The sequence below is a fragment of the Dermacentor andersoni genome, chromosome 4 (genome assembly GCF_023375885.2).
Source record: "Dermacentor andersoni chromosome 4, qqDerAnde1_hic_scaffold, whole genome shotgun sequence".
Lineage (NCBI taxonomy): Eukaryota > Metazoa > Arthropoda > Arachnida > Ixodida > Ixodidae > Dermacentor > Dermacentor andersoni.
Window position 1 is genome coordinate 199,615,694 of NC_092817.1, and position 8,477 is coordinate 199,624,170.

An 8,477-nucleotide genomic window follows, 5' to 3' on the forward strand; every position below is an offset into this window, starting at 1 on the left:
GCTGTCCTTATAACTTTCTCCACTGCCATGCGCCAGGCATACTTATCGTTCGTTTGTCTGTTACAAAGTATATACTATTACACAGTGCTAGAGGAAGGAGACGACAACAAGAACGGTAACGATTATACTTTTGCACGACAAAAAAAGTCGTCAAAGGGCGTTACATTTATGAGCGCATGAGACGGGTCCATTTTCTTAGTGCTTTTTGACGCCGATTTCGACATGCACGTCAGCGCATCTCTCCCGTCCGCACGACTGCCCCCAACTTTGGTTTTATCTGCTTCTTTTTTTCTTTCAAAACAGGGTGGCCGCGCACTATACATATCCCCCCAATATCCTCCAATTAAGCGCAACACCTCATGCAGTCGCGCTTTTTCACTCACGTTCTTCGACGGCGCGCCTTGGTGAACATTCTCATGGCAAAGTGTTGGAACTGCTTCACACGGTGTATAAGTGGCTCTATATAGCAGCGAGCATACGCCCGAATGCACGATTCAGCCTTGTTACGTAGGCATGTTTTCTCGCTATGGCTGTACAGCAAGCCCCTTCATATAGCTTGGTGTGCTGATCCTGCGGCACTGGCCATTTATACGTCATGGTCTCTCTCTACACATCACGAGTTTCCCCCTCTATGCCTCTACACATAAACGTTTTCCGACGGCTGGAAGCTATCGAAGTCGTTCTACGGCCTGTTTGCAGCAGTGCGAGCGCTGCAACCAGCTCGCGGTCGGTGAGAGAGTTCTCCCACGCCTGCTCACGTCTAGCGCGAAGGGATGACGTACGCGTTACGTTAGCCCAGCATTGCTGCAACGTTTCACGCACACCGCAGAAAAAAAAAAGAACCAAGCGGCCGAGTAAATGCAACGTCTACCGTACATGTCGTCATGAAATTTGCATGAGTGCACCTTCCTTGCATCCTTTTGGTGCCTCTCCGTTGTCGCCGTGAGGAATACTTACGCTGCGACGTGTTTCGTCCTTCAGCGTCCCTATGTGACAATACGCAGAAAACCCTTGTTTATAACAACCTCGCTTTATTCGACGGTTTTCGGTGCGCCGACCGCCGAGCTCGCATTTATTACGACGCTGCAAAACGCTGCAATTATTACGACGCTGGAAAACATCGGTGTTGCGACACGACTTTAAACTGCATGGGTGAGCCACAGTAATCTCATATGCCAACTTGACTGTTCTCCACGTCAAGCTTTTTTTTTTTTGTTCCTTCTTTAAGTCTTGCAGACTTATTTCAAATGTAAAAACTTCTAAAACGCATCTATCCGCACCCCCCGATTCTTGGCCGATCATTCACAGTGGGGGCCGCCGTTCCCGATCGAGGTCGTCAGCTCGTACGACGAAAGACGGGAATCGCATATCCTACCGTCGGCGTGGTGATACAAAACAGCACTTGAAACGCGCATGCAAGCAACGAGCCTGTTCAATGTTAAGACGTACGGCGCCGCTTCAAGACGCATAATTAAGGCACGCGCGCGCTGCAAGTTGCTAAGTGCGCTTTAGAAACTGCCCCACGTAAACTGACACGCCATATGGCCAAAAGAGTCTCGTCTGTGCGGGCCACAACGTAGTGTCATTCAACGGGACGACAACGCGACACGGTCAGGCCGGCAGGCACGCCACGCGACATGGGTGGACGTGAAACGGGCCCTCCGTTCGGGCCAGCGCGCAAGGTCAGAGCGCGCCAACGCTCGCAGGGGCGGCGCCGACACACGAGCGTCTTCCGCCTCCCAGCGCTCGTCGCGCCAAGGTCGAACCGGCGCAAAATGCGATGGCCCCCGACACATCGAGCGAAACTGCTTGGCGGCGATAAACTGGCTACGATGCGCTCTCAGCGCTGTTACATTGGGGCTGCACCGACGGCACAACGCTCGCCCAAATTGCGCAATACGCCGGTCGCCCAGCGCCCTATTAGTTTATTTGCGAGCACGCAACTGAAATAAACAACAACGAAAAGAGTCCCGCGTCGTCTGCTTTCACATTCCCGTCAGCATGACGACGTCTCGGCGAGAGAGTGGTGCCACCAGTTGCTCTTTCGACGACCCCGAGCGCGGTGCCGAAACAAAACGGATAGCGAAACGTCGTGCACTCAAGGACGAAGAGCCACGCGTGCCGACCAAGAGCACCGGTGAATCGACAGCGAGATGACCGGAATGTTCGCGACTCAGCAGCCACGTCTCACAGCTGAGATCGCTCGCGGATGAACAGGCTGCGTGCACCACGTCGACTGCGAATTGCGCGCACCACCAGCCAGGTTCTTGGTTGCGGTAGCTCTTTTCACGAGAACGGTGCAGACGTCTGCGGCTAAGTTACTTCTAAGCGCATCCGTACGTTGCACATGAAAGCCAGAGCTGTAACCAGGCGAGGAAACCGTGCAACAAGTCTGCAGTATAGATGGACTCCGGGTCGTTTCGTCGACAGACGTGTCGATCGAATCAAGTGATTTTCAAGTTCACAACTTTTAGAGCCAACGTCCGGCACAAACACCGAAACAGCGGTAGCACGAACGATTACGCGCTTGCCTCGTACACGCTCCATATTCACCTCGTCAAAAGGTCACACATTTTTGTCCTCAGCTTGGGCGGCGTTACGCAACGAGGAGCTTCATGCGAAAGTAAACTGCAAACAAAGCTCACTGTCGTCGCAGCGGAGTTTGTAACATGCGGAGAATGTGAACACGATCGCAGTCAGTCTGACGCAGCAAATGCAAGTGTCAGAGCCTTACCGTATTCGGATCCTCAGTCAATCATGCAGCGTTGATGGGAGCACACCGTCGGCGCCTGCTGGGTTTCATTGAGACTGGGCAGCAGTTTCACTCCTAGGTTGTGCCTTGGGAACGGGGAGGAAAAATAAAGCGGGGCGGCTACAGTCACCCACCGCACGGCACAGCCAGCCACGGAACGGAAACGTCTAGCATATTCGTCGGTCGTGTCGTCGGTTTGTTGCGGACGGTGACGCGTGGGTATGCTCGGTGCGCTCGGCGTCACGACGTAAACGAAACACAAGTGAGTGCAAAAAAAACAAAACATCCTGCAGGCTCCAATGTGGCTCGATATGTGCCTTCATACTTAGATTGGCTTGGCCGAGTGAACAACTTGAGCAACTTTCGGATCTTTTGGTGTTTGTCCTCTCTACTTTCGGCGCCCACTGTCTCGTTTTAATGCCCTTGTAAGTTGAGATATGAACCTGTTTCACAGTTGCTCCTCAATTGATAATTTCTTGAAATATAACTCACTATAACGAACTGAGCTATTACGACTCATTTGAGCACGTGCGAGGCGTGTCAAAAGCACTGACTCTGTGATTCTGGCGCCACGCTATTGCAACAGAGCTTCTAATCTTGGAGGCCATTAAACACGCAAAAAATGGGCAGTGCTATGACTTGGAATCAAGTCTAACAAAATGTAAATGCAGAAATAGCACCGCTTCAATGCTGTGGACTGCTGATTACAATTTGTAAATTATTAAATAAATTCAAAAACGTTCAGTGTACACAATATGACGTCATGAGTACCATACTCATAAATAACATATTTTTTAGCGTAATATTGTACATAAAATAATATAAATAACTTTAAGGCAAATTAAAAGTAAAAAAGTTTAACGTAAATAAAACCTAGCTTTCATTATGTTATCATTTCAATGACTTCAATCTTGGCTTAGGCGCACTTTGAATCCATTCCATTCGCGTCTGCGAGGTGTACTGGAATAGGGTAGTGTGTCGTCCGGGGGCGAAAACGTGCCTCTTTTTGCGATGACGGCCGGGAGTGCTGGAGCACGCCGGTCCACCGCAGTGCCATCTGTCGCTGCAGCCTGGAGTCATTGCTGGCAAGAGGAAAAGTAATGGCGCAACACAAGGCCTCCGGGATTGGCACATGATTGTCGCGGAGGTCATGCATGTACGTTTGGAGCGCGCCGATTGCTTGCTGTCGTTTTCCCTGCCGCGTTCGCACATCCTTTATGCGCACATCCTTTATGTGTGTGTGTGTGTGTGCGTGTGTGTGTATTTGAGGTCCCTGCATAACAATCACAACCACTCCGGAATGCTTTAGATTAGCGGCTGCATTCGTCACAGAGCAGTATTTTTTTTTTTCTTCAGTGAAACCTGGCGACCGCTTTTATGACTGATACAAAATAAAAGGAATCCCGTGCAACCGACCACGCACAGTGCAGGTGCTCTTTCCGAGCTTTTCATCCTCGTGTCTTTCGAAATACTAAAATCATATGCGTGCTTACCGAACGGAACGAGCAGACGAGTGTTTGTTTGCCTTCTGCAACCGAAACGCTGAGCCGCTGCTGAGCAGACGATCAGGAACACTGCATGATCTGTGGTTGGAAACGTGCAAGCATAGACGGCATTATATATGTATCTTAACAGTTTGTATTATTTATTTTTTGCAGATTATAAGAATTTCAGTTGTGTTTTGAGAGCGTTTTAGTTTATAAATGCATAAAGTTTTGCACAACATGTTTAAATTTCGCGCGCTAAGCACGCTGGTCGATCGCAGCCCTTACTGGTGGCGTCATCGCAGAAGCGTCCCCAGTTCTCCCATTGTTTTCTCCGTACGGATAATACACTGCCCCAATCCATACACCGTAACGCCTGTGTGTTCTGCACTCTAAAAAAAGTTTGCACCCTTTGGGGTGTATATCTGCCACACAATGATAATCGTCATCTGCCTTGATGCGTTTCCTTTCTTTAACGCTGCGAGCCCGGAACTTTCCAGTAACGAACGGCACGCGCGTTATCAGAAGGGGCACTCCAAAGGGTGTAAACTGTTCTATGCTGATACACTCTAAAAACAGTTGCACCCTTTGGGGTGTATATTTGTCCCACAACGATAATCGTCATCTGTCTTGCCCGCGTTTCCCTTCTTTAACGCTGCGAGCCCGGTACTTACCAGTCACGAACGGCATGCACGTTATCAGTGTGACGCAGCGACTGGAAAGTAGCGAGCGCCGAGTTTTCAAGAAAGGAAACGCAAGCAAGGCAGATGACGATTATTGTTGTGGGACAAATATACACCCCAAAGGGTGCAAACTGTTTTTAGAGTGTAACGCGCATGCCGTTCGTGACTAGGAAGTACCGGGCTCGCAGCGTTAAAGAAAGGAAACGCATCAAGGCAGATGACGATTGTCGTTGTGTGGCAGAAGGGGCACGCCAAAGGGTGTAAACTGTTCTTAGAGTGTACCGGGCTCGCAGCGTTAAAGAAAGGAAACGCATCAAGGCAGATGACGATTATCGTTGTATGGCAGATATGCACCCTTTGAGGTGTATATTTGTCCCACAACAATAGTCGTCATCTGCCTTGCTTGCGTTTCCTTTCTTGAAAACTCGGCTCTGGCTACTTTCCTGTCGAGAATGCTGCGTCACACTGATAACGCGCATGCCGTTCGTGACTGGGAAGTACCGGGCTCGCAGCGTTAAAGAAAGGAAACGCATCAAGGCAGATGACGATTATCGTTGTATGGCAGATATACACCTCAAAGGGTGCCAACGTTTTTTAGAGAGTGTACACTCTAAAAACAGTTTGCACCCTTTGAGGTGTATATTTGTCCCACAACAATAGTCGTCATCTGCCTTGCTTGCGTTTCCTTTCTTGAAAACTCGGCTCTGGCTACTTTCCTGTCGAGAATGCTGCGTCACACTGATAACGCGCATGCCGTTCGTGACTGGGAAGTACCGGGCTCGCAGCGTTAAAGAAAGGAAACGCGGGCAAGACAGATGACGATTATTGTTGTGGGACAAATACACACCCCAAAGGGTGCAACTGTTTTTAGAGTGTAGCGACCACGACCTACACTCTTAGAAAAATTTACACCCTTTGGGGCTTATCTTGTCCTACAACGATAATCGTCATCTGCCTTGTCCGCGTTTCCTTTCTTTAACGTTGCGAGCCCGGTACTTCCCAGTTACAAATGACATGCGCGTTATCAGTGTGACGCAGCATTCTCGACAGGCATGTCGACAGGAAAGTAGCGAGCGCCGAGTTTTCAAGAATTAGAAACCGTATATCTGTGCAAGTCTGGAGTTTCAGTACACTCTTAAAACGGTTGCACCATGGGTTGTACTCTTTGGGGTGTATATTTGTCCCACAACAATAATTCTCATCTGCCTTGCTTGCGTTTCCTTTCACTCTAAGAACAGTTTACACCCTTTGGAGTGCCCCTTCTGCCACACAACGTTAATCGTCATCTGCCTTGATGCGTTTCCTTTCTTTAACGATGCGAGCCCGGTAGTTTCCAGTAACGAACGGCACGCGCGTTATCAGCATGATAGCCAATGATAGCATTACCGACAGGAAGTGCTATCATGCTGTTAACGCGCATGCCGTTCGTTACTGGAAAGTACCGGGCTAGCAGCGTTAAAGAAAGGAAACGCATCAAGGCAGATGACGATTATCGTTGTGTGGCAGAAGGGGCACTCCAAAGGGTGTAAACTGTTCTTAAAGTGTGGAGGAAATGACGTAGTAGGTTCTCCTTTTCTTGCTGTCTTCTTTTTTCTTTGCTGTAGCGGCCACGCCTTTCGGGCCACAATGGCGGCTTTGTTATTGTTCTGTGCGCGCACACGTGTTGCTCCGTAGGTTTCGTACCGTGGCAAAGGCGCCGTGCGGGCAGGTTTGCGTTGGTCTCCCTGTTTTGTTGCGTTATCTGGACCGTGCTCTACCGGCTGTTGCTGTGGCCAGGTGGGACAGGAGGAACTAAAGTTCAGGAAATGAACGCGCATGCAACGCTGCACGCAATGTACCGCGCCACGGCAATGGCAACGAACGAAGGAATATCCGCGGCAAATTTTGCCCTCTTTGGCGGAATCATGCTAACCTGCTAACGATTGTTTAGTATTGCTACGGAGCTCGCGCGTCCGAGCAGCACGGTTGCGCGCAGCGCGGCGTGATTTCGCGAGAAATGTAAACAAGAGAAGAGAGCTGGCCCCATGGAGGAATGGGTTGACTGGTGCGGCGTTGTAATTAGTACGGCGGCTCTTGTGTTGTGACGAACTGCTTGTCTAGTTGATGATTTTTGCGAACACAGTGACAGTGATGTCACAAGGCTTTGATCGTTCACTTGGCTCCAAAAGTTGACCGCTAAACCTAAAAAATGTCGAAACGTGTAGTCCGCTTCTCTCTAAAATAGCGTTAAATAGCCGCTCCTATTGCCTTTTTCAGGCAGTAGCAAACCGCACAGATGTTGCAGTTTATTATAAGTAACATTGTTTATATGGGCACGTTGCAAGTGCTAGGCGGCGCCCTGTCTTTCGGACGCGTGAGGGAACTCCTGAACTCGCACGCATCGGAATTGACTGCTAGGTGTATTCCGCAAACAAAATCACCGCACCAGCGAGATGCGGGAAGCTCAGCGTAAGTTACTTCGTTATATACGATGTGGACGCATGAAATTACAAGTGACATTGATTCTTGGAGACCGGCGACAGCACACAAATCTTAGCGGGGAGCTGCGATTGCCGTACTGGCATCGCAGGGAAGTGCAAGCACGCCGCGGTAGTTGCCCTGTACATACAGGACGGCAAGTGCGACTCCAAAACATATCCAAGAACGTGGGGTGTACCAACGTCTCGTACGTAAGAGCTACCCGAGGTATTCTAACGTTGCTCTCCCCAAGCACAAAAAAGTGAGGAACTTACCAGTTTTGTTAGACTATGCCGGGAAAATATTTGCGTCCAAGTAACTGGAACTTCGAGACTATTTATGTTGTTGCAATTTTTCAGTGGGTGCAAAGGAGGTTCCAAAAAACCACGTCGTCAAATATTTTGGTGACCTCAACTGCCCCTTAGTTGGTATGCTGGGCGCATAAGGGTAAATGCCAGCTGAGCCAGCTGCAACCCCTCCTCGTAGTTCTCAGCAAGCCCTGGCGCTGTTTGAATGGGAGAGTATTGGGAAAGAGTTCCACAGCTTTACTTCGGTACACTGTGGAAACAAACTACTTTGTTTGTTGCATATGCTGTTACGCAATACAGGTGTCCTGTTGCTGCCATGCTTGCTGTAAAACCAACGAATTGAGCGTTAATGCACTTGGCATAACGCCGGAACATAAAACAGTCAGCCGTCGGACAAGCGCGATCCAGCGTTGACGCCGTTCTACTTAATACGGTCGGCTCGGAACCTAGCCTCGTGAGTTGGTGTACGAGCTGTTGCAGCCCATTACGCAACAGCTCGGGTTGCACTTCAACATTGCTCAGAACAAGCAACAGCTACGCGCGAAATAATGCACACACAGGCTCTCCCTAAAGCTTTAGCTTTCCCAACGCAAGCGGGCCGGTCGTATCCTGCCGAGTGCACGCTCGCCGCTGCGAGGGGCGCCCTAGCAGGCGCGAGAACTACGTTCGCAACCTGCCTATAGTTCGTAAAGTACACAACAGTTTCATTGTATACGTTGTAAAATTCGCTTCTGCGCTCTTTAGAAACTTGAAAACACCGTAACGTTCGATGACAGAACGATTACCACTCATT

The 8,477-nt window shown here is 49.7% G+C and overlaps 1 protein-coding gene across 2 annotated transcripts in view; it reads right to left on the reverse strand.

The window, feature by feature from the left end:
• The window catches only part of Tsp5D (Tetraspanin 5D), a 137,887-nt gene extending 134,730 nt beyond the window's left edge, over nucleotides 1–3,157 (reverse strand). The window contains exon 1 of one of the 2 annotated variants that reach the window (XM_055074826.2): nucleotides 2,735–3,156. The gene's annotated coding sequence lies outside the window, so the exon portion shown is untranslated. Of the gene's footprint in view, nucleotides 1–2,734 lie in introns of both variants that reach the window. The other variant, XM_055074827.2, reaches the window with a different exon arrangement.
• Nucleotides 3,158–8,477: the final 5,320 nt, after the last annotated feature.